General features: G+C 43.3%; 1 protein-coding gene across 1 annotated transcript in view; it reads right to left on the bottom strand.

The window, feature by feature from the left end:
* The window catches only part of LOC139557428 (disks large-associated protein 4-like), a 127,163-nt gene extending 104,626 nt beyond the window's left edge, over positions 1–22,537 (bottom strand). The window contains exon 1 of the mRNA XM_071372220.1: positions 22,209–22,537. The gene's annotated coding sequence lies outside the window, so the exon portion shown is untranslated. The remainder of the gene's footprint in view (positions 1–22,208) is intronic.
* Positions 22,538–25,753: the final 3,216 nt, after the last annotated feature.

The following is a 25,753-nucleotide window of genomic DNA, read 5'->3' as shown; positions in this document are numbered from 1 at the left end:
TAAAAAGTGAATATGAATGTTTCTACAGCTATGGAGATGATGGGATGGATGTAGGAAACACTATAGTTAATTGAATAAACTATTTGGGTGTTAGAAACTGCAGGAGTTAGTAAATTTGATAAAGGAATGATTGTGAATCACAAAGGTAAATGTGGTAATATAACTCAAGTAACATTATATCTTGAAATGTTAAAGAATCAGGATTAAGGAATAGCTGATAGTTTCTGGGTGTGTGGGCATACTACATGCTCATTGCTTTTTCACAATATAATGATTGATTATAAATGTTTTATTTTTTACAGACTAGATCTTTTACTCCTATCTATGTTATTGTTTGGAGATGTTTGGTCTAGTTCGGTTTTGTAAGTGTCTTATGTTTCAAATTGGATCTTTTACTCCTGTCTGTGTTTATGTATTGGAGATGTTTGGTCCAGGTGATTTGTAAGCTTTATTTTGATATTGTTTTTGTCAACTGTTGGTATTGGCCTTCACTCTCTATATGTCCTTTTAGTGTAGTTTTTGAGGCTAATTAGCCTCAGAGGAGGGATTTGTAGGAGTTATTGTTACATATAGAGGCGGATATGACAATATAGAGTAAGGACAGGTGTACATTAGACCACAAACAGGAGGCGGACAGGAAACCAAAGATTAATCAGATAGTATAATGGCCAAAGCCATACGTGCTTTAAAGTGCATAACTGCTTAGGGTAAAAAGGAGGAGGTGACACTTAAAGTGCATTTATGGAAAGAGCAGGATACGATTATAAAGATTAAATAGAGAGGAAAGGCCATAATTTCTTAGGGTAAGATAGACATATATTAATTTTAGGACACGAGAGGGTCCTGCCACCATTGTAATCTAATCAAGAGCGGATACAGGCGTTATTGGGCGTAAACAAGCAGGAAGCCTGAAATGAAAGATAATGGTGGCAGATGACCTAAGGGAAGTAACTTAATTTACATGTAGGATGGATTCATATGCTGTATGTGTATAAAGACAGAGCCAGAGCTCTGTGAAAGGGTGTGATCCGCGGACCATCTAGGCTAATGATATACTTTGTATTAAAGCCTATATTGAATTCACAAGTTCTTGTAAGAGTGTTATATTTCTGAGACGATTCTCCACGACAGTTACTGCATGATTGTAGCGGGTTTACTAACACATTAGTTCTATTAGCTATGTTGACTAGGACGTTACTTTAGCTAATATGGAGACAACGATGTAGGCTGTGTGTAGCGGTTATGACATGGTTTGGCTTGGAAAGGGTTATTCGCCTGGTCACATACACCTGATGTGTTGTTCATTGAAGTCCACAAACGAAGGGAAAAGGTGAGAGGAGGAGAGTGCATAGAGGATAGAATGAATACAACGTGGCTGCTATGATCAGGGGTGTATTCATTCCACCGATTCTGTTGAAAATGTTTCTTAAACGGAAGCAAACAAAATGGAGATAAAAATACCTAAATTTGTCCAATAGATGATTATTAGATGATTGGGACTAATGATTACATCCTAGATAAGCTAGATGCAGGCAAGAGTGTGCAAGGCGGTATTGAATGTGTCACTGTCTGTCCATGTGTCACTGTCTGTCATCTCAAATTTTTCTCTCGACCTGTGTGCACCTAGGTTGTAAACTTTCATTCATAGGCTAGGTTGTAGCAGCCTCATGATGGGTATAGGGAAAATGTGTGTATCATGTAGTAGCCTAAACTATGATGTTACATTGAAGTGGGTGAACGGAATATGAATGACATCCAACATGCTGTATTAGAAATAAGGTCATGCTCATGATTTTTTTTATTTTATAAACGGCACTGACCGCCACTGGTATATAGCAATGTTATTTTCTACTCCCCATATATATCCATGTTGTTATTACTCTTTATTTTTATTCGTTATTCACTGTGCCACTATTTAAATTATTATAATTTTTGGTAATCTTATCTATAACTCTGCATTGTCGGGAAATGACCTGTAATTAAGCACTTCATTGTTAGTCTACACCTGTCGTGTCACACCCTGGTCTTAGTTATCTTTGTTTTCTTTATTATTTTAGTTAGGTCAGGGTGTGACATGGGGGATGTATGTGTTTTGTATTGTCTAGGTTTTTTTTGTATGTTTATGGGGCAGTGTTCAGTCTATGTGTATGTATGTCTATGTCTTTACGTTAGTTGCTTGTGTCTGCACTTTCGTTTTATAGCTTCACGGTCGTTTGTTGTTTTGTATAGTTTGTCAGTGTTCTTCGTTTCGTCTTCGTTATAATTAAAAGGAAGATGTATTGTTATCACGCTGCGCCTTAGTCCTCCTCTCTTCAATGTTACGACGATCGTGACAGAATCACCCACCAAGATCGGACCAAGCAGCGTGAAAGAGAGGAACAGCGCGTTGTGGGAAAACGGACTTGGGAGAAGGATCTGGGCTATACAACCTGGGAGGAAATAGAGCACTGGTCGATCGATCCAGAGAGAGTGCCGGAGCCCGCCTGGGATTCAATGGAACAGTGCGAGGAGGGATACAGGAGAATGGAGGAACGGAGACGTTATAAAGGTACGCGGCTAGCACGGAAGCCCGAGAGGCAGCCCCAATAATTGTTTTGGGGGGGTGGCACACGAGGAGATTGGCTGAGTCAGGTAGGAGACCTAAGCCAACTCCTCGTGCTTACCGTGGGGAGCGTGTAACTGGTCAGGCACCGTGTCATGCAGAGATGCGCACGGTGTCTCCAGTGCGCTATTCTAGCCCGGTGCGCTCTATTCATTTACATTACATTTAAGTCATTTAGCAGACGCTCTTATCCAGAGCGACTTACAAATTGGACTTCCTCGCATTGGCCGGGCTAGAATGGGCATCCAGCCAGGTAGGAGAGTGCCGGCTCAGCGCTCCTGGTCTCCAGTGTACCTACTTGGACCAGGATATCCTGCGCCGGATCTGCGTACTGTGAGTCTGCACAGCCCGGTGCGTCCTGTGCCAGCGCCCTGCATTTGCAGGGTAAGTAGAAACATCCAGCCAACATCCAGCCAGGACGGGCAGGACGGGTTGTGTCAGCTCTACACTCCAGACCTCCAGTACGCATCCATAGCCCAGTACATCCTGTGCCTGCTCCCCGCACTCGCCCTGAGGTGCGTGTCCCCAGCCCAGTACCACCAGTGCCTACACCACGCACCAGGCTTCCAGTGCGTCTCCAGATTCCTGTTCCTCCTCCCCGCACTAGCCTTGAGGTGTGTGTCTCCAGCCCGGTACCACCAGTTCCGGCACCACGCACCAGGCCCACTGTGCGCCTCCAGGGTCCAGTATGCCCTGTTCCTCCTCCCCGCACTAGCCTTGAGGTGCGTGTCCCCAGCCCGGTACCACCAGTTCCGGCACCACGCACCAGGCCTACTGTGCGCCTCAGCAGGCCAGAATCTGCTGTCTGCCCAGCGCCGCCTGCGCTGCCCGTCTGCCCAGCGCCGCCTGCGCTGCCCGTCTGTCCAGAGCCGCCCGCCAGTCAGGAGCTGCCAGACCCACCCGCCAGTCAGGAGCTGCCAGACCCGCCCGCCAGTCAGGAGCTGCCAGAGCCGCCCGACGCTGCGCCTTGGTCCTCCTCTCTTCAATGTTACGACGATCGTGACATGTCGTCTATTAAGCGTGTGACGAATACAATTTGATTTGAGTTGACACACTCACGGACAAGCACACATGCATGGAAGCATGTATGGAAGTATGCATGTATAAAAGCACCCACACACATGCACACACAAACACACACACACACACAAACACATTCTCATACAGTATCCTTGGGAAATGACAAACAGGAGATCTGCGCTCCAGCCATCTGGGGACAATGCGGCAGCAGCTACAGCAGATCCATTACAGTAACAGGGTCTGGCATGGCAGGCAGGTTCAGCTGAAGGAGAGGACAGGCATTGACACCCATACTAATGAGACTACACTAGGCAGTCAGTAACCGACCACGTACTGTAGCATGCAGGGCGCGATGACAGCAGAGACAATCACATCACTACGAGAAAGAAAGCTATTAACTCACAATGGAATCCCCCTCGCATACCCATTCAGAAAAAGCTATTTGCTCTGGTACTTCTATCTGTTCCTTGAACCACTGTACTGACACATTTCCATAGATCTACTACTGTGCTCTGAGCTTTCGTAAAAGCACGCCCCTAAACCTCATTGATTTTCACACTGATCCAGAGATCCAGAGTGGATGTGTTCGATAGTGGATCCTCATAGAGCTAGCTATTATATGTGGCTTACGTCTGAACCTTAATGACAATATCCTGAGTGACTGGGACTGACATAACTGATTATGTCTTCATTTGGGCAGTTGAGTAATTATCAGATTGTGTGTGAGTGTGTGTGTGTGCGCATGTGCATGAGTGAGAAATGCAAATAGTTGAGTCAGTCAGCAACCTTCGAGAGCCCTTGAAAACCTCCAGATGAAATTCATTACATCCCCCAACGGTTTAATAAGGCGCAGCATTGCCTTATGATGACAGGCAGATGCTTTCCATGCAGGGAGGCAGCCACTGATCGACTTGGTTCAAATATTAATGTCAACTCCCGATTCCAGTCTGTGCCTCCCCCAGGTAAAAAAAAACATTTGAAGACCTATGCAGTCTGGGATGATCTTATATATTTGATCACATAGCAGAAAGCCACATTGTACAATAGCTCCAGTCCAAGGGCCAGCCACAAAAGGACATCCAGTTGGGGACACTTGCATGGGGTGGGTGTGTAGACGGTGCACCTTTGCACTGCCTGAGCCAACCCAAACTATCAATCTACCCCCCGGTCTCCAGTGGAGCGAGAGCCCCATTGTGCTGCCCCATTACCTGCCTGTCTTAAGGAGGGAGCAGCTGTGAATTATGCAACAGCTGTGTTTCTGTTTACAATAAAAGTGTAGTGCTTCGGTAAACAAACAAGGACATCTAACCCCGGAGGACGGCTGTGTCTGGACTGTCTTGTCCTGCCGTAGGTAGGGATGTCAAACAGACAAAACTCACACTGACCTCAGGCTAAAGTCACAACACAAGAGGTCTGAGGAGGACACATGAGGACGAGACACGATGTTGCAAGACAGCTCAATTGACAGCCTCTCTCTGTGTGTGTGTGTGTGTGTGTGTGTGTGTGTGTGTGTGTGTGTGTGTGTGTGTGTGTGTGTGTGTGTGTGTGTGTGTGTGTGTGTGTGTGTGTGTGTGTGTGTGTGTGTGTGTGTGTGTGTGTGTGTGTGTGTGTGTGTTTATCAGTGCCAACCCAAGCCATCATTCCCTAGCAAGAGGAGAACTGAATTCTTTGCCTTGGTTGCTAATATTGCCGCAGTATAGAACTAGGATGGATGAGTTAGTGTATTACATCATGCTCTTCACTATAAATCCCACAGGGTACAGTTACCTCATGCTAATGAATGGGGAATAGCATAATTTCTTAAGTGAATTTGTGGTTTTCACCTGTAAGTTATGTATTCTACAGCTTTTTCCATCCTATCTCCATACAATCTCTGTCTATGCAGTGGTGCTAAATGATAATGACTGAGCAATCCAATGAGTTGTTCAGATGAGTTGTTCAGATGCTTGTGCGTGATTAAGTATGCCTTCTATGACTTTGCGTGATTCTTTGTGTTTCAATACTGTGTGTGTGTGTGTGTGTGTGTGTGTGTGCTAGTAAATTTACAATAAAGGTACAATGAATGTACAGTAGCATATCATAAAAATAGGGGAAACAATTATATGCACTACTGCCATCATTAACACTATAAGTGTGAAGATAGGACCATATTTTAATGGAAATACCTCTGAATGCTTAGACTAGACAAAAGAAGGCTGGCTGTGAGCTATGCTAGGGCTGTGATTGTATGTATCGGCTTAATTTGATGACAATTTCTACCTCGGGGATTAGTAAAGGAAAACCCACTGTTGTTGAGCATCAAATAGGCTCCAGGAAGGAGAATATATTTTCACAAACAGAACTGTCTGTGTACGTGATCAGAGAGAGGCCTTTCATACTCTTTTTCAGCTCCTAATGGGGCATTCTCACAGCATATTACAGTAATAATTCTATAGGCTATGTATTTTGTATTATGATCGTCTTATATAAAAGACACTTTGGCCGCAACTGAAAGCTACTGCAATGATCCAATCCACAGGAGGAGCTGCAGAGAGAGACCCTGAGTCCTGAGGATGAGGGGATAAAGAAGAAGAAAACACCAATTAAAAAACAGCTGCATGGATTTGGAGGATGCCCAAAGGGGAGATTGTGAGACGTTTTATATCAAGGTCACAACAGGGGATGGACACAAAGCGATTGTGACTGCTAGTGTTAGAAGTCCTGAGAGACATGTAGTACATACACACACCGGTTCTCTTCTTGAAATTGCCTGACCGTTACTTAGACACAACATCTATGACGGTGCCACACACTCACCACTCCTAGCAGCCATTGTCAACGAAGGGTAATTTCACAAGGCTAAGTGTTACTCTTGACCCTTTGAAGCCCTGAAAAAGATGGGCCAGTATAAACTGTACTTGGCACACTCTCCCGATCTTCCCCCGTGGCACGATTCTTAAATTTAAAAAGGAAACTAAACACCAATGTTCCCTATAATTTTTATAGGCACTGAGCAAATTTCAGGTCTGCTGAGCGCAAACTTATTCCCAAGATGGCATAGCAGTCAGACGTCCTTTGTCCTCGTCTTGTCGTGTCCCGTATATATATATATATATATATTTACACCTTTCTTCGCATATCTTTTATATATTTTATTTTCCAAAAACTCAACTTCAAAACACTCTCCTGCAACTCGCCTCACCAATTTAAAAAATATATATTATTTACCTCAAATCTGAAATCCACAATAGAAGCTAGCCAGAAGGTAGCCAGAAGCTAGCCAGAAGCTAGCCAGAAGCTAGCCAGTTTACGTTAGTATTCAGCTAACCACGGTTTGTGGTCATCAGCTATTCCTTTAGCTCGAAAATCTATCGCCAGTTTTGTACAACGCGACTCAGACCAGAACATACCGGACCTATTTTTCTCTCCATATCCCGGATTTCAACCGCAAGCTCTGGACATTTACACTTGGATTTCACAGCTAGCTAGCTGCTATCCGTGTGACTATTGGCTTACGTCGATCCCGGAGCAAACATCAATTATTCCGGAGCTAGCCAGCTGAAAAGTTCCATCAGCCACTCCTGGGCTACAATCACCTATCCGGACCCGTTTCACTGCCAATGCGGAGCCCCACTGGGCCTTCACGACTGGACTACCGACGTTATCTGCCCGAGGGAGTTATCCAACTGGCCCCTCCGTCGCGACGTTACCTGAACGCCCGTCTGCGGCCCGCTAATCGTTAGCTGTCTTATCGGCTGCTATCTGAATAAGTCTATCGGACAATTTTTCTTGGGTCACTATAACTATATCTATTTTGCCAATTGGATTGATCCCCTCTACCACACGGAACCCCACTAATCTAACGACGGAAACGCACGAGGTGGCTAAAAACAGACCTCCATCCTATGCTAGCTTGCTACCGATGGCCCGGCTAGCTGTCTGAATCGCCGTGACCCCAACCAACCTCTACTCACTGGACCCTTATGATCACTCGACTAAGCATGCCTCTCCTTAATGTCAACATGCCTTGTCCATTGCTGTTCTGTTTAGTGTTTATTGGCTTATTTCACTGTAGAGCCTCTAGCCCTGCTCACTATACCTTATCCAACCTTTCAGTTCCACCACCCACACATGCGATGACATCACCTGGTTTCAATTATGTTTCTAGAGACAATATCTCTCTCATCATCACTCAATACCTAGGTTTACCTCCACTGTATTCACATCCTACCATACCTTTGTCTTTACATTATACCTTGAAGCTATTTTATCGCCCCCAGAAACCTCCTTTTACTCTCTGTTCCAGACGTTCTAGACGACCAATTCTCATAGCTTTTAGCCGTACCCTTATCCTACTCCTCCTCTGTTCCTCTGGTGATGTAGAGGTGAATCCAGGCCCTGCAGTGCATAGGTCCACTCCTATTGCCCAGGCGCTCTCTTTTGATGACTTCTGTAACCGTAAAAGCCTTGGTTCCATGCATGTTAACATTAGAAGCCTCCTCCCTAAGTTTGTTTTATTCACTGCTTTAGCACACTCTGCCAACCCGGATGTTCTAGCCGTGTCTGAATCCTGGCTTAGGAAGACCACCAAAAATTCTGAAATTTTCATCCCTAACTACAACATTTTCAGACAAGATAGAACGGCCAAAGGGGGCAGTGTTGCAATCTACTGCAAAGATAGCCTGCAGAGTTCTGTCCTACTATCCAGGTCTGTACCCAAACAATTTGAACTTCTACTTCTAAAAATCCACCTCTCTAAAAACAAGTCTCTCACCGTTGCCGCCTGCTATAGACCACCCTCTGCCCCCAGCTGTGCTCTGGACACCATATGTGAACTGATTGCCCCCCATCTATCTTCAGAGCTCGTGCTGCTAGGCGACCTAAACTGGAACATGCTTAACACCCCAGCCATCCTATAATCTAAGCTTGATGCCCTCAATCTCACACAAATTATCAATGAACCTACCAGGTACCACCCCAAAGCCGTAAACACGGGCACCCTCATAGATATCATCCTAACCAACTTGCCCTCTAAATACACCTCTGCTGTTTTCAACCAAGATCTCAGCGATCACTGCCTCATTGCCTGCATCCGTAATGGGTCAGCGGTCAAACAACCTCCACTCATCACTGTCAAACGCTCCCTGAAACACTTCAGCGAGCAGGCCTTTCTAATCGACCTGGCCGGGGTATCCTGGAAGTATATTGATCTCATCCCGTCAGTAGAGGATGCCTGGTTATTTTTTTTAAATGCCTTCCTCACCATCTTAAATAAGCATGCCCCATTCAAGAAATTTAGAACCAGGAACAGATATAGCCCTTGGTTCTCTCCAGACCTGACTGCCCTTAACCAACACAAAAACATCCTATGGCGTTCTGCATTAGCATCGAACAGCCCCCATGATATGCAACTTTTCAGGGAAGCTAGAAACCAATATACACAGGCAGTTAGAAAAGCCAAGGCTAGCTTTTTCAAGCAGAAATTTGCTTCCTGCAACACAAACTCAAAAAAGTTCTTGGACACTGTAAAGTCCATAGAGAATAAGAACACCTCCTCCCAGCTGCCCACTGCACTGAAGATAGGAAACACTGTCACCACCGATAAATCCACTATAATTGAGAATTTCAATAAGCATTTTTCTACGGCTGGCCATGCTTTCCACCTGGCTACCCCTACCCCGGTCAACAGCACTGCACCCCCCACAGCTACTCGCCCAAGCCTTCCCCATTTCTCCTTCTCCCAAATCCAGTCAGCTGATGTTCTGAAAGAGCTGCAAAATCTGGACCCCTACAAATCAGCCGGGCTAGATTATCTGGACCCTTTTTTTCTAAAATGATCTGCTGAAATTGTTGCCACCCCTATTACTAGCCTGTTCAACTTCTCTTTCGTGTCGTTTGAGATTCCCAAAGATTGGAAAGCAGCTGCGGTCATCCCCCTCTTCAAAGGGGGGGACACTCTTGACCCAAACTGCTACAGACCTATATCTATCCTACCCTGCCTTTCTAAGGTCTTCGAAAGCCATGTCAACAAACAGATTACCGACCATTTCGAATCCCACCATACCTTCTCCGCTATGCAATCTGGTTTCAGAGCTGGTCATGGGTGCACCTCAGTCACGCTCAAGGTCCTAAACGATATCTTAACCACCATCGATAAGAAACAATACTGTACAGCCGTATTCATTGACCTGGCCAAGGCTTTCGACTCTGTCAATCACCACATCCTCATCGGCAGACTCGACAGCCTTGGTTTCTCAAATGACTGCCTCACCTGGTTCACCAACTACTTCTCTGATCGAGTTCAGTGTGTCAAATCGGAGGGCCTGTTGTCCGGGCCTCTGGCAGTCTCTATGGGGGTGCCACAGGGTTCAATTCTTGGACCGACTCTCTTCTCTGTATACATCAGTGATGTCGCTCTTGCTGCTGGTGAGTCTCTGATCCACCTCTACGCAGACGACACCATTCTGTATACTTCTGGCCCTTCTTTGGACACTGTGTTAACAACCCTCCAGGCGAGCTTCAATGCCATACAACTCTCCTTCCGTGGCCTCCAATTGCTCTTAAATACAAGTATAACTAAATGCATGCTCTTCAACCGATCGCTGCCTGCACCTGCCCGCCTGTCCAACATCACTACTCTGGACGTGTCTGACTTAGAATATGTGGACAACTACAAACACCTAGGTGTCTGGTTAGACTGTAAACTCTCCTTCCAGACTCACATCAAACATCTCCAATCCAAAGTTAAATCTAGAAATGGCTTCCTATTCCGCAACAAAGCATCCTTCACTCATGCTGCCAAACATACCCTTGTAAAACTGACCATCCTACCAATCCTTGACTTCGGCGATGTCATTTACAAAATAGCCTCCAATACCCTACTCAATAAATTGGATGCAGTCTATCACAGTGCCAACCATTTTGTCACCAAAGCCCCATATACTACACACCACTGCGACCTGTACGCTCTCGTTGGCTGGCCCTCGCTTCATACTCGTCGCCAAACCCACTGGCTCCAGGTCATCTACAAGACCCTGCTAGGTAAAGTCCCCCTTATCTCAGCTCGCTGGTCACCATAGCAGCACCCACCTGTAGCACGCGCTCCAGCAGGTATATCTCTCTGGTCACCCCCGAAACCAATTCTTCCTTTGGCCGCCTCTCCTTACAGTTCTCTGCTGCCAATGACTGGAACGAACTACAAAAATCTCTGAAACTGGAAACACTTATCTCCCTCACTAGCTTTAAGCACCAGCTGTCAGAGCAGCTCACATATTACTGCACCTGTACATAGCCCATCTATAATTTAGCCCAAACAACTACTTCTTTCCCTACTGTATTTATTTATTTTGCTCCTTTGCACCCCATTATTTCTATCTCTACTTTGCACATTCTTCCACTGCAAATCAACCATTCCAGTGTTTTACTTGCTATATTGTATTTACTTCGCCACCATGGCTTTTTTTTGCCTTCACCTTCCTTATCTCACCTCACTTGCTCACATTGTATATAGACTTATTTTTCTACTGTATTATTGACTGTATGTTTGTTTTACTCCATGTGTAACTCTGTGTTGTTGTATGTGTCGAACTGCTTTGCTTTATCTTGACCAGGTCGCAATTGTAAATGAGAACTTGTTCTCAACTTGCCTACCTGGTTAAATAAAGGTGAAATAAATAAAATAAATAAATAAAATAAAAACTTGAACGTTGTAAAAATTCTGTGCAATTTCCAGCGTGCGTTTGCTGTGCGTTAACACTTGCCTGTTCTTAACTGACTTGCCTAGTTAAATAAAACATACATTTAAAAAACACTGAGGCAGTATCCGCTTTAAGTTACAGTTATAACAAAGGCCCAGTAGGCTACTATGGATCTTTGCAAAATAAAATGTATTATATTTTTCCCATACCATTATTACAGTGATCTAAAAACAAGCGCATCTACTCACGACCGCTCATGCTGTCCAGTTCAAAGTAAACGGCACAGATCCATATATGGCATTGGTCTACTTGCATATAGATCTACTGCAGCTCTGATTGGTAATGCCGCATGCAATAGAATCCTACTTCGATGAGTTCTACCAACAACAAAACGTATTGCGTAGTTTTGCATAATAGGTCTTGCCTAGTTCCTTTTGTTTCGGTATGTTGCATTGAAAGTGGCTAATATTGCATTGATTCGATCACAATTGCCACAGTAAAGGGAAACGGTGATAGTGTTAACTAACAGGGTAAACGCTACACAGCTGTGTGAAGTTCTATCTGGTGCTTCTCTCCGTGTGATATTTCTTCTGTGCAGTCCTGGGTTGGAGCTGCGCTGCGAGCCCGCCCATGCGTGCAGTTTAGAGGGAACTAAACGCCATAGTAGGTATTCAGAAATCACTTATAGAAGTACTGTATATCCTATCCTATACTTGGCTGCAGTGTGAGCATGTCATTGACTTTCCTCTGCCTTTGCACTCTCAAGCAGCAAGACATTCAGAGGCAGCATCAGTGACAGCCTATGAATATCATCTCCCAGTCTCCCAGAGTATGACACATACAGTGCCATCGAAAAGTATTCAGACCCCTTGGCTTTTCCCACATTTTGTTACGTTACAGCCTTATTCTAAAATGGATTAAATACATAAAAATCCTCAGCAATCTACACACAATACCCCATAATGACAAAGCAAAAACAGGTTTTTAGACATTTTTGCTAATTTATAAAAGTGTAAAACTGAAATACCTTACATAAGTATTCAGACCCTTTGCTATGGGACTTGAAATTGAGCTCAAGTGCATCCTGTTTCCATCTATCATCCTTGAGATGTTTCTACAACTTGATTGGAGTCCACCTGTGATAAATTCAATTGATTGGACATGATTTGAAAGGCACACACCTGTCTATATAAGGTCCCACAGATGACAGTACATGGTCAGAGCAAAAACCAAGCCATGAGGCCGAAGGAATTGTCCGCAGAGCTCCGAGACAGTATTGTGTCGAGGCACAGATCTGGGGAAGGATACCAAAACATTTCTGCAGTATTGAAGGTCCCCAAGAACACAGTGGCCTCCATCATTATTAAATGGAAGAAGTCTGGAACCACCAAGACTCTTCTAAGAGCTGGCCGTCCGGCCAAACTGAGCAATTGGGGAAAAAGAGCCTTGGTCAGGGAGGAGACCAAGAACCCAATGGTCACTCTGACAGAGCTCTAGAGTTCCTCTGTGGAGATGGGAGAACTTTCCAGAAGGACACCCATCTCTGCAGCACTCCACCAATCAGGCCTTTATGGTAGAGTGGTCAGACGGAAGTCACTCCTCAGTAAAAGGCACATGACGGCCCGCTTGGAGTTTACCAAAAGTCACCTAAAGACTCTCAGACCATGAGAAACAAGATTCTCTGGTCTGATGAAACCAAGATTGAACTATTTGGCCTGAATACCAAGCGTCATGTCTGGAGGAAACCTGACATCATCCCTACGGTGAAGTGTGGTGGCAGCATCATACTGTGGGGATGTTTTTCAGCGGAAGGGACTGGGAGACTAGTCAGGATCGAGGGAAAGATGAACAGAGCAAAGTACAGAGAAATCCTTGATGAAAATCTGCTCCAGAGTGCTCAGGACCTCAAACTGGGGCAAAGGTTTACCTTCCAACAGGACAACGACCCTAAGCACACAGCCAAGACAACGCAGGAGTGGCTTCGGGACAAGTCTCTGAATGTCCTTGAGTGGCCCGGCCAGAGCACGGACTTGAACCTGATCGAACATCTCTGGAAAGATCTGAAAATAGCTGTGCAGCAACGCTCCCCATCCAAACTCACAGAGCTTGAGAAGGGATGGGAGTGGGAGAATGGGAGAAACTCTCCAAATACAGGTGTGCCAAGCTTCTAGCGTCATAGCCAAGAAGACTCGAGGCTGTAATCGCTGCCAAAGGTGCTTCAACAAAGTACTGAGTAAATGGTCTGAATACTTATGTAAATGTGATATTTGTGGTGAAGTGGTGAAAAAAATCTAAGTAATTGCAAAAGAGGACCAGAACCTATGATATGAAAAATCAAGGACTTGGCACTATAAGATCCTTTCTGCAAAATGTATGGTCTTGAGATAATGAGTATTTTTCCTATTGGTCCCAGATGTCAGTGTCACGTCCGTCGAAAGGAGCGGACCAAGGTGCAGCGTGAATAGAGTTCCACATACTTTATTACAAAGTGAAACTTAAAAACAACAAAGAATAAACGAACGTCCAGTACAGAGCACACTTAGGCACTAACTGAAAACAATATCCCACAATGCAACTTAAGGGAACAATACAACTTAAGTATGATCCCCAAATAGAGACAACGAATATCAGCTGCCTCTAATTGGGAACCATACAATTACACCAACATGAAATAACAATACTAGGGGAAAAAAAATAGTCACGCCCTGAGCCCGAGGGCACTCTATGGTCAGGGCGTGACAGTCAGAACTGTTTTGTGATGTCTTCCAATACCATAACTCAAAAAGTACATCACCTTACAGCAATTATGTTTTATTAACAACCCAGCATTGTGTTATTAGATTGCAGATATACCTTATAGCACGAAGGTCAAAGGTATTTGAGCAGACCTTTTTTTATTCATCGTAAATTGATTTTCAGATCTCATACTCAAGTTTAGCTTAATCTAGTGGTTCAGAAAGAGGATGTAGATTCCTTGACTCCTAGTCAGAAAGTCCTCCACTGGGTTCATGAACAATAATCAACCCATACACTAATCTAACCGAGCTGTGTGAGCTGTGTGTGAGTAAAATAGGCATCCCTTGCCTTTTTAATTACACTGGGAATCTGTGCAAAGCACTTCCAGTCTGATGGACTTTGGGATTAGAGATAAGAAGAGAAAATAAAAGAGAAGCCATACCAATGTTCCCTAGAAGGTACTTAAAGTGATCTCTGTTGTATAATTATTGTAACATTTAATATGTTATCAGTAGAACCAATAATATATTAGGCTATATGTCAGTTAAATAGGCAACCAACATAAAGAATGGTCATGGAAACCAATCTTCCAATTAATAATTGCACTAGTCCTGACTGTACTGTAGTCTAGCGAGCCTATAGCTAATCTAAGAGTATCCCTTACATGAGATTGCTACTTGGCACCAGGGCTCTGATGTTACACAATCTGGTGTAATCTGAGAATGGAGTCACAAGGTTGGCATTCTGCAGTGTTAATCTGACTACAGAGGACTCATCTCTGCTCACTGACATTCAATATGTTCTAGACACTGTCTGTAAAAAGTATTTCTGTGATGAGACACCTACAGAGTACTATCTCAGATGACAAATAGCTCAAGCCAATTCATTTAAATGAAGCATGAAATAATTGTGAAATAATACATTTCCCTGGCAGTTTGTGGTTGCATTTATGTGTAGGTAGGCCATCACACATCACATTCACAAATCACATTCCCCTTGACTCCCCTTGATTCCCCATTGACTCCCCTTGACACACTGCTCTCATATTGTTGCCCAACAAAATGAGAGAACTAACTTGATGGTTTCTGCTTGCAAATTTCTGAAGATTACCTTCTTGCTGTTGTTATTCTATAACAAACAGAAGACATCTCACAGAAGTATATTAAGAGAACATATGGCTCTTCCTTCTACATAATCTTCCCTCTTCCTAAGGAAACATCCATCTATAGGGGTAATGGATCTAATAAGGTAATAAGGTCTGTTAGTGGGTGTCAAAATGTTTTTTTAAACATTTAAATCAACTGAGTTATGTTACTTTGTGTGTGCGTGAGTGCATATATGAGTGTGTGTGTCTCAGCATTCATCAAATACATTTTATATGCTGAACACCCACAGACACTAAATCACCAAGCAATGCCCCTGAAACGGCAAAGAGAATAACATAAATTATCTTTGTAGTTACACAACAAAGTAACTCTCTCTGCATTGAATGTAGAGTACAGCCCTGCAGTACTGTATACTGTACATTCATTTTTCTCCACCATCGCCGCCTCCTCTTCCTGACAAACAACTTATCTTCTTACTAATGTAATTAACTGCTTGGAGGGTTTTCTCTCTGAGTCTTTTTATTTCCTTAACATTGCTGTAACTGTATATGATTTACCCTGCAGGCTTTCTGTTATAGCTGATTTTAAGTTAACTACAACAGGGTAAGACATTTTTTAGAACCAGGGCACAAATAACTGACTGTTTCATTTTCAGAAAGAAAAAAACAGCCTGCATGAAGCTACATTTGATGATTTAATTGCACCACTACTCATGCCACAATTACAGGAAATGTTTCTCCTCAAAGTTGAGTAAATATTACAGAATGCCAGAAAAAGCTCACTAAATGGAACAAACAGCTGGTCCAGCATATTCCCTGTGTTGGACGCAGGAGACGTAAATTAATCACCCAGGGACGAAGACTCATTAATTGCTGTGTTGCTGATTAATCGTCCCTTGTGAGCGACGTTTAACTTAACATGCAAATCTGTGTCAGAGGATCCTTTCAGTGAGAGTGGGGAGGGAGCAGGGACATACTGGAGACAGACACTACACCCGTGGGGAGAAAACAGCTGACACAAAGTCCATCAGGGACGGAGGACAGCTATTTCCAACATTTAGACAAGGTAGAAAATGTAAGAAATAGAAAGCTATGAATAAAGAGGGGCCTAATGGAGGTAACGAGAGGTAGAGGGTTTCTTTAGAACACCCCGTATAGTCGTCAAGGGCTGTCTAAATGAGCACACTATATTTAGATCCTATTTTTTCTGCCCTTCTTGCTTTCTTTGACGCAGTGAACAGACTGTTGAGACTTGAGAGGATGAGAGAGAGAACAATGGAGAGAGAACAGTTTGCCGAGGGACAAGAGGATTGTTGTACAATCCACTAATCTGCTAGCAGGAGCTGTCATTGACTCAGCAGAGAACAGTACAGGGACAGGGTGCTACAGTGTCAATAGAGCCAGCAGCCTGCAATTAACCACCTCCCCCATCCACTTCATCAGCACTAATATGTGATGTATGGAAAGGGACATGAAAAAGGTAATCATATCTCAGAGGAAATGAGACGCTCCTCCCCAAGACAATGACACCATTTTATAGGACGCTTTCAAGTCCTCTAGATCAATAGGTTTGAGAGAGGGATGGCACAGGAGAAGGGCAGGAAAGATACATTCTTACTGAACATAAAGGAGCAAAACACAAGCATGTTTATCATGACCAAGGTTTTGTGACATCTGGTGTGCAGTAAATTGAATTTTCCACATGGATATCGACTCAAACAAATCCATGAAATCAAGTGATTGAAATCCACTTAATCTAATTTAGTGGGACACTGAGTTAACACTGACACACATGGTCATCATCTGCTCCTCCCTCCACACTGTGGTGCATACAGAAGCCTAATACATGGTCATCATCTGCTCCTCCCTCCACACTGTGGTGCATACAGAAGCCTAATACATGGTCATCATCTGCTCCTCCCTCCACACTGTGGTGCATACAGAAGCCTAATACATGGTCGTCAACAGGGAGCTTTTATCCATCTTCCTCTCACTGATCTCCTCTCTATGTCCTCTCATCCAGCCTTGTTTCTATGGAGAAGAAAACAGATATGAAAATAAGCTATTGGTCAAGAGTCTAAAAATACACCCAAGGACAAAATTCGACACAACAAAACCCCATGAAGACGTTTCAGAATGTCCTCTCCTTCCTTCCTTTTACCCCTTTTTCTCCCCAATTTCATGGTATCCAATTGGTAGTTACAGTCTTGTCTCATCACTGCAACTCCCGTACGGACTCGGGAGAGGCGAAGGTCGAGAGCCGTGCGTCCTCCAAAACACAACCTAACCAAGCTGCACTGCTTCTTGACACAATGTCCACTTAACCCGGAAGCCAGCCACACCAATGTGTGGGAGGAAATACTGTACACCTGGCGACCGTGTAAGTGTGCACTGCGCCCGGCCTGCCACAGGAGTCACTAGTGCGCGATGGGACAAGGACATCCCTGCCGGCCAAACCCTCCCCTAAGCCGGATGACGCTGAGCTCTAATGGGTCTCCCAGGTGCGGCCGGCTGCGACAGAGTCTGGACTCGAACCCAGAATCTCTAGTGGCACGGCTAGCACTGCGATGCAGTGCCTTAGACCCCTGCACCACTCGGGAGGCCGTCCTTTCCTTCCTTGCTGAATATATTTTGTTATTTACTATGAATACATTAGATTAGACAGGGTCACTGAGCTGCATGTGTACTGGGCACAGTAGACGAGACCGACACATTTAGGCACTTTGATTTTCATGTAATTTTATTTTTACAAATGTTTAAAAAAAATACGAATTGTGGTGGCGCCACGACACGACAAGCTAGCAAGGGTTTTTGACAAAGTGAGCTTCACGCTTCAGTGTGCATAACAGCACAGGCAATTTGGCACTCCGTGTCCACAGGAGTGTCCCACAACATGGTTACCACGGTGCACTCCAACACAGTGTAGTCACAGAGTAGTGTAGCCAGTGACACGTGAGGCTGGCTGGTGGAGAGAGGCTCTGTAATGTAATTGCCTTGCAGTGTACCACCAGCTGACCTACACCCACTACATGGTGTACTGTACTGCTGAGAGCAGTCAGATAGGTACCTAGGGAGTCGAAAAGAATATAAAAAAGTATTCAAATGAATGTGAACGAATTCGGTGCTCGAAGTTATGAGGTTTACACAGTATATGCTGCATATACCATCTGTTTTTACTTAAAAGGTCAGAATAATGCTAGTCGCTTATACATATGTAATAGCCTTGGTTATAGGAGAAAGAAGAGACGAGTAGAGAAGAGATGAGAAGAGTAGAGAAGAGATGAGAAGAGATGGGGAAAGATGACCAAGTACAATCTATTGGGTGAATACATACAGCTCAAGGTGAAATGCATGGTGACATCGTTGCTCTGTCTCCGGTCATGATACAGCAGCTCAGCAGTAACAGTTCCTCTCTTGGGAGTCTCCATGATGATGTCACAGAAAAGACAGTAACAGGGTTATGAAAGGCCTTGGTCATTGGAGACTGGGGTCAGGGACAGTGTCTGTTCCATCATTCATATTCAGTTTTCCTTTTCCCCCATGAGCAGCAGAGTGGAACATAGATCAGTCAAGCTATCTTATCATGCATCATTTGCTTGCTGTAAATAATCAATTACAATTGTTATTCATTGACTGACTTTATTAGACTGTTCATCTTGGAATATTGATATCAATAACACCTTGCAGAAATGTTTTTCTCTCTTCTCTTCGAACATGATGAAATCCTGGTACATCAACATTTCATAGCAACAGCATCCTTCCTTGCTTTTAGGTGTCTTGACATTTCTACATAATGGCCTATTCCCCAGTCACGAGTGTCATTGAGGCTCATGAAACCCGATTAAATGCACCTCACAATGAATAGTCCACAAAAGGGAGAGAGATAGAGGTCAAACCCAAGGTCATGGATCTCATATCACAGAAGAAAATATTGTCACTTAGAGCAATTGCTAATGCAACGTTGGTCCCTATAATCATGTCATAGTGGTCAGTGATACACGATACTGTATGAAATGGCTGTGTATCGCTCTACTCATCCTGACTATGACAACAAGGAGAACACCCACTATTCTGGATGTAAGCCAGCCCCAGTTCCCTTAAAGGCCACTAGTAGTGACATCATTGCTGGTAACTCCCTGGCAGCAGATAGAACACTGGCACCACAGTGACTAAGCAGAGAGAGAACATTCAGCAGAGAAGGATGTTTTAATTAGTGTCACTTCAGCGTGATGGAGTAGAAGCCATCAAACCTCCAGAGAGGCTCCTCAACATACAGTATTGTAGTATGTGTATGGTGGTGGGAGCTTGTACTGTTCGCCTGAACCTGCAGGTATAACATTTGAATGAAAGACAAAAGGAAAATGTTCAGCACAATTGTAATTTATGTTTAAGTAATTTAGCTAGCCTCTTTTTTTTAAAGGTCTGACATACAATGACCTATTCATAGCAAATTCAATGTGACAATTTATTCAAACAATAGTCTGCCAACATGCCAACACCATTTCACATGGTTAATCTTCAGTAATTTACGTAATTAACAGAAAATATATGGCAATCTATCATAACTTTGGTCATATATAATTGAATAACTTAAAAAAAAAATATATATATATAGTATTAATTTATTATATTTGTGTCCATATTGTCCATGAGTTTCTAGTAGATAAACCATATGGTTCAATAGAATATAGCCTAATTAATGAAAAAAGTATCTTAACAACAATGGCATTCTTTTCTATCAACTCTGCAACTTTTTCACAACTGCCACCAGTTTGACACCAAAATATTGACATCAAATACATACTGACATAGTAAAATAAATACAAAAATATAGAAAGGATATTTCATGATGAAACTCTCACATTAAACACCAATGGTATTCACTACGTTGATGGTTTATATTTAGAATATTGTTCTACAGATTTGTCATTCTATTTTAAAATCATTTTATTTAATTATTTCATACACTGTACTTTATATGTGACAAGGCTACACAGAGGGCCAGACACCTGTGATTATCTGAAGTACCCAAAAGGGCCACTAGATGTCTTGTGATAGATTACTTTAAATAATTGAAAGATTCCAAAATTCTGGTAGTTTATTGGTAAATTCTGGTAGTTTATTGGGAAACTTTGAAAGTTTCCAGTAATATACCCTCTTTTTGTAACCGTTGTCACAGCTCTGAGCTGCCCAGAGCTCATTGAAGGTCTGCCTGCAGCAGCAGCAGCAGTTGGGAGGAGAGTAGAGCACAACCAGGCTGCTACACTATGACATCCCTCAATATGCCTGGCGATGATTTGTTGCCGAATCAAGCTGCGGATTAATTATTAATCACTCCTCCAATGACAAAATAGGCTTTTAATTGCTGGAAGTCCTGTTGGACAACAAAAAAAACAACAGCAACGGCCCGGACCCCGACTGATGCAAACTCATTCCATCGACCTGCCCCTGCTCTGACTTCCCCTGGCCTCCTCTGCTCTGACTGAGACAAGTGTGCCAGATTGCATGCTGTAGAGACAGGAATCCATCTGACCAAGGGGAAGGATGTCCTGCAGTCCTTCTATACTTTATCAATTGGTCTGTGTGTTGCAGTGTTAGATCTCATACAGACTACAGTATTTTTCTCTAATGGTATGTTAATGTTTCACCCACAATTGGGATTTGCACTAAAGCTTTTGTGTTATTACATTTGCAAAAATGGAAGAAAAAGGAAACAAACCTCAGATAATTTAGTTAGACTGCAAGGATTTGTCATGTATAAAAACAGAACCACTTTTTCAAATACTCCATCAATTAGAGTAGAGGACAGAGAGGGGTATTAAAAAAATAGATATTGTGCATTGCATTTAGCATGATGTATTAGGTTAGGTTAGGTTACATTATGAATGGAAGACCGGTGGTACAATACCATAGGAATTATAGGACGTGTTGTATCATACGTCTTACCAGGTTGTACAATAGCATATGAATTGGATGACGAAACCTATCATACATGTTGGTGGATGTTTAGTATTATATGTCTTTCTCTGGGACCAGGTTTCTTTTTGTGCCATAACAACAAAAGATAATTATGGGGAAATTTAAATTGGCAGTTAGGGGAAATAACAACAAAGGTTAGGATCATTTACGTAAAAGGTTAGGAGAACTAAAACAAAAGTTTAGGTGAATTTACGTAGCAGGAATAGGTGAATTTGGTTACGTTTAGAATACATGTTAGGGGCAGGATTAGCTAAAATGCTGCAGTTGTCCCCAACGGGACTTGAACACGCAACATTTGGATTGCTATCTAGACAGTCGCGGATTACACACACGCACCAACCAGACCAACCTACCTACTTTCGTTTCTGTTTAAAGTAAGTAGACCATTAGTAGATATCACATTTATTAGAGGTGCTGATAAATCCTGTACGTAAAGTATGGTTCGTTCCTATGTCTTTGAGGTCAGGCTGCATTACTGAATCTATTCACGTTGCTTTGTATGATTTGGATTACCTGACAGTAATTCAAAGGAAGTTATAGCTATAGTCAATGTTATAGTCTTATTCTGAGAATATGGCCAGCACTTTAGATTTGTTGACATGTTGACCAGCTACAACTGTAAAGTTTCAAACATATCAAACAAACTGGCATCAGGGATAACTTCTGGGTAGACAATATAGGACACATACATTCCCTACTGTATATCCACACAAATTCAGGCTGTATTTGGATTTCCCTTAGTAGGTTATGCTCTTGAGTTTGACAAGATGGTATAGCATATACAAGCACCATACATTGAAATCAAAGATCAATACCTTCACCATCTAAGTCTCCATTGGCTAGAATACCAATGAACTCCACATAGAGATGTGCAAATAGCCATACATACTGTACACACGTAACATACCTTACTAATTTATGCTGCGTAAAGTAGCCTAAGTTATGTGAAATGTAGCCAACTAAACTGAACATGAGAGAACCAGCAGTCTGTAAGTCTATCCATGTAAACTCGACTGCAACATAGTAACATAATCCGCATATCTCGCAACATTCCTCACACAAAAATAGAGGCAATCATTCAATAGCTTACCTTATTTCATCCTTGACTGTTCAGTGGGTGTCGGACACACAAGACTTGATATCCTATTACATGTCCCAAAAATATATGTCCTTTTTATCGACAATATGACTGATGAGTAGGTAAACTGCGCTGATCTAAAATATCGCACAGGTTTAGATTGGCAGTCCTTCTCAGTCTAATGGAATGAACATTGTTTTCTGTCCTCCGCTGTTGTGTCCCCCTGCGTGTCGAAGGATAAACGAGGCTAAATTGGACCCCACAGCGGTAGACTACCCATCACAGAGTCTCATTCATGACACGTTTGCAGTGGAGAAGTGTTTCTGTGGCAGCCGGTGATGCTGCGGCGTTTGGTCAATGGAGACATGGTATGAGAGGTGGGGGTGTGGGCAGTGGGCAGCACAGGGCACTGAAACAGAGCATTTCAATAATTACTATAGTGATGAGCTCAATTTATAGCAAACTGTCATTTACAACAAGGGCATCTGCATTTGACATATAATATTGTTCGAAACAAAATACTGCATGTGTGCAGTGCATGCCTAATAATAAACATAGCCTTTAAAGGAATTCAGGTGGATGTCATTTTCTGAGCATTCTCTATTCCTAATGGGAATAGAATGTATGATTAAAATAATCTGCATTGTTATGGTTTATTACAGCAACAGTGTGTGTGTGTGTGTGTGTGTGTGTGTGTGTGTGTGTGTGTGTGTGTGTGTGTGTGTGTGTGTGTGTGTGTAAAGTGTGTGTGTGAGAGAGAGAGAGAGAGAGAGAGAGGGAGGGAGAGAGAGAGAGAGAGAGAGAGAGAGAGAGAGAGAGAGAGAGAGAGAGAGAGAGAGAGAGAGAGAGAGAGAGAAGGGGGGATATGTGGAAAGGAGAAAATATTTGACAAAAAACATCATAAATATGATGATACATTTTAGATGGGCTTGGGTATTCCAGGTCCTAAAAGATAAACCATGTTTTCTTTTTTATTACTACTAGTTCTTTAATACCATCCTCCAGCCACTTAACCATTAAAAGGTATCATAAATGGTCTTTGCTCTGGTCTAGCCACTGTCATCTAGTTGATCGCAATAAGGTGCACTCGGCTGACTAAGCAATTGGATCTAGAATCCATAGAACATATTACTGTGCATGGTGTGCTGGTCAATTCCCAAAGTTATGACATACTAGATACAGTATCTCAGCAAGCATGTCATTTCTCCTGGAAGCAGCAGCCAATATAGACTTTGCAAGATGCAGGGCTTCCATTGCTGAAATATTGATTGGATTACGTGGTTATCATTTAAGAGGCTGATAAAGCCATGTCCACTGCACAATCTATGTTATGAGATGGCCCATTTCATAGAGCAACAGCAGGCTTGCCTTGGGGGTGGGAGACGTATATGTGTGTGACTGATTCCATGTTTGAAGTTGTGGTCTTTCATCATCTGCGATAGTCTGTGCTCTTCGGTGCTCTATACGGTATACTTCATGTTTTCACAAGAGTAAAAACACATATACTGTATGCTGTTGCATGTAAGGCCTAAAGCATGTTTTACCATAACCCTAACCCTAGCTTTATGTTCACATCCCGGTTCAACCCTAACCCTAGCTTCATGTCCGCATCCTGGTTCAACCCTAACCCTAGCTTCATGTCCACATCCCGGTTCAACCCTAACCCTAGCTTCATGTCCACATCCCGGTTCAACCCTAACCCTAGCTTCATGTTCACATCCCGGTTCAACTCTAACCCTAGCTTCATGTCCACATCCTGGTTCAACCCTAACCCTAGCCTCAACCCTAGCTTCATGTTCACATCCCGGTTCAACCCTAACCCTAGCCTCAACCCTAACCCTAGCTTCATGTTCACATCCCGGTTCAACCCTAACCCTAGCTTCATGTCTACATCCTGGTTCAACCCTAACCCTAGCTTCATGTTCACATCCCGGTTCAACCCTAACCCTAGCTTCATGTCCACATCCTGGTTCAACCCTAACCCTAGCTTCATGTTCACATCCCGGTTCAACTCTAACCCTAGCCTCAAACCTAACCCTAGCTTCATGTTCACATCCCGGTTCAACCCTAACCCTAGCCTCAACCCTAACCCTAGCTTCATGTTCACATCCTGGTTCAACCCTAACCCTCAACCCTAACCCTAGCTTCATGTTCACATCCCGGTTCAACTCTAACCCTAGCCTCAACCCTAACCCTAGCTTCATGTTCACATCCTCGTTCAACCCTAACCCTAGCCTCAACCCTAACCCTAGCTTCATGTTCACATCCTGGTTCAACCCTAACCCTAGCCTCAACCCTAACCCTAGCTTCATGTTCACATCCCGGTTCAACTCTAACCCTAGCCTCAACCCTAACCCTAGCTTCATGTTCACATCCTGGTTCAACCCTAACCCTAACCCTAGCCTCAACCCTAACCCTAGCTTCATGTTCACATCCTGGTTCAACCCTAACCCTAGCCTCAACCCTAACCCTAGCTTCATGTTCACATCCTGGTTCAACCCTAACCCTAGCCTCAACCCTAACCCTAGCTTCATGTTCACATCCTGGTTCAACCCTAACCCTTGCCTCAACTCTAACCCTAGCTTCATGTTCACATCCTGGTTCAACCCTAACCCTAGCCTCAACCCTAACCCTAGCTTCATGTTCACATCCTGGTTCAACCCTAACCCTAGCCTCAACCCTAACCTTAGCTTCATGTTCACATCCTGGTTCAACCCTAACCCTAGCCTCAACCCTAACCCTAGCCAGACAAACATTTATATTGTGGTTTCCAACTTAATAACAGTCCCTATGGACCATTGTTTTAACCATAATAATTTTACATTTGCCCTTTATTCTAAGTCTATAACTCTACCTTCCAATGGCCCGTATACAAATAACCCTTCACTTGCCTAAATAGTAGGTATGTTTTCTTTCAGGCATCTTGCTTTTTTATGACCCCGGGGAATGCAATGTAAAAAAAAAATACTGTGTCTGTGAAATAGTAAACTATGGTACTTTATTTATGTGATAGAATTGTCTAAGCTTTGAATGCTATATTTTAATTCTGACACACATAATGGGACAATGCTAGCTTGCACCATACGTCTGCTGTGTGAGTAATCCCCAGTTTGAATTTGAACTGACAAAAACTGATGATCTGTCCTCTCCTGAGAAATGGGAGGAACATAAAGGATACATAAATGGGATAAGATCATGACTAGCATCTCAACATCTAGTAAATATGTAGATTGGCCAAGCAGCAGCCAGTGGGTGAGTTATACACTACCTACCTTTTGTAAAAGATTCTAAGGGATGATCAGACAAAGACTTGTCACGTCCCTTATAAACACAATTCATTGGTCTTTTTTGGTATTTCTTTTTTTTACCCCTTTTTCTCCCCAATTGGTAGTTACAGTCTTGTCTCATCACTGCAACTCCCATACGGACTTGGGAGAGGCGAAGGTTGAGAGCCAAGCATCCTCCGAAGCACAACCCAACCAAGCCGCACTGCTTCTTGACACAATGCCCACTTAACCTGGAAGCCAGCTGCACCAATGTGTCAGAGGAAACACTAT

This window comes from Salvelinus alpinus, chromosome 28, assembly GCF_045679555.1.
Source record: "Salvelinus alpinus chromosome 28, SLU_Salpinus.1, whole genome shotgun sequence".
Classification (NCBI taxonomy): domain Eukaryota; kingdom Metazoa; phylum Chordata; class Actinopteri; order Salmoniformes; family Salmonidae; genus Salvelinus; species Salvelinus alpinus.
The sequence above is the reverse complement of the archived record's forward strand: the minus strand, read 5'-3'. Positions and strand labels throughout refer to the sequence as shown.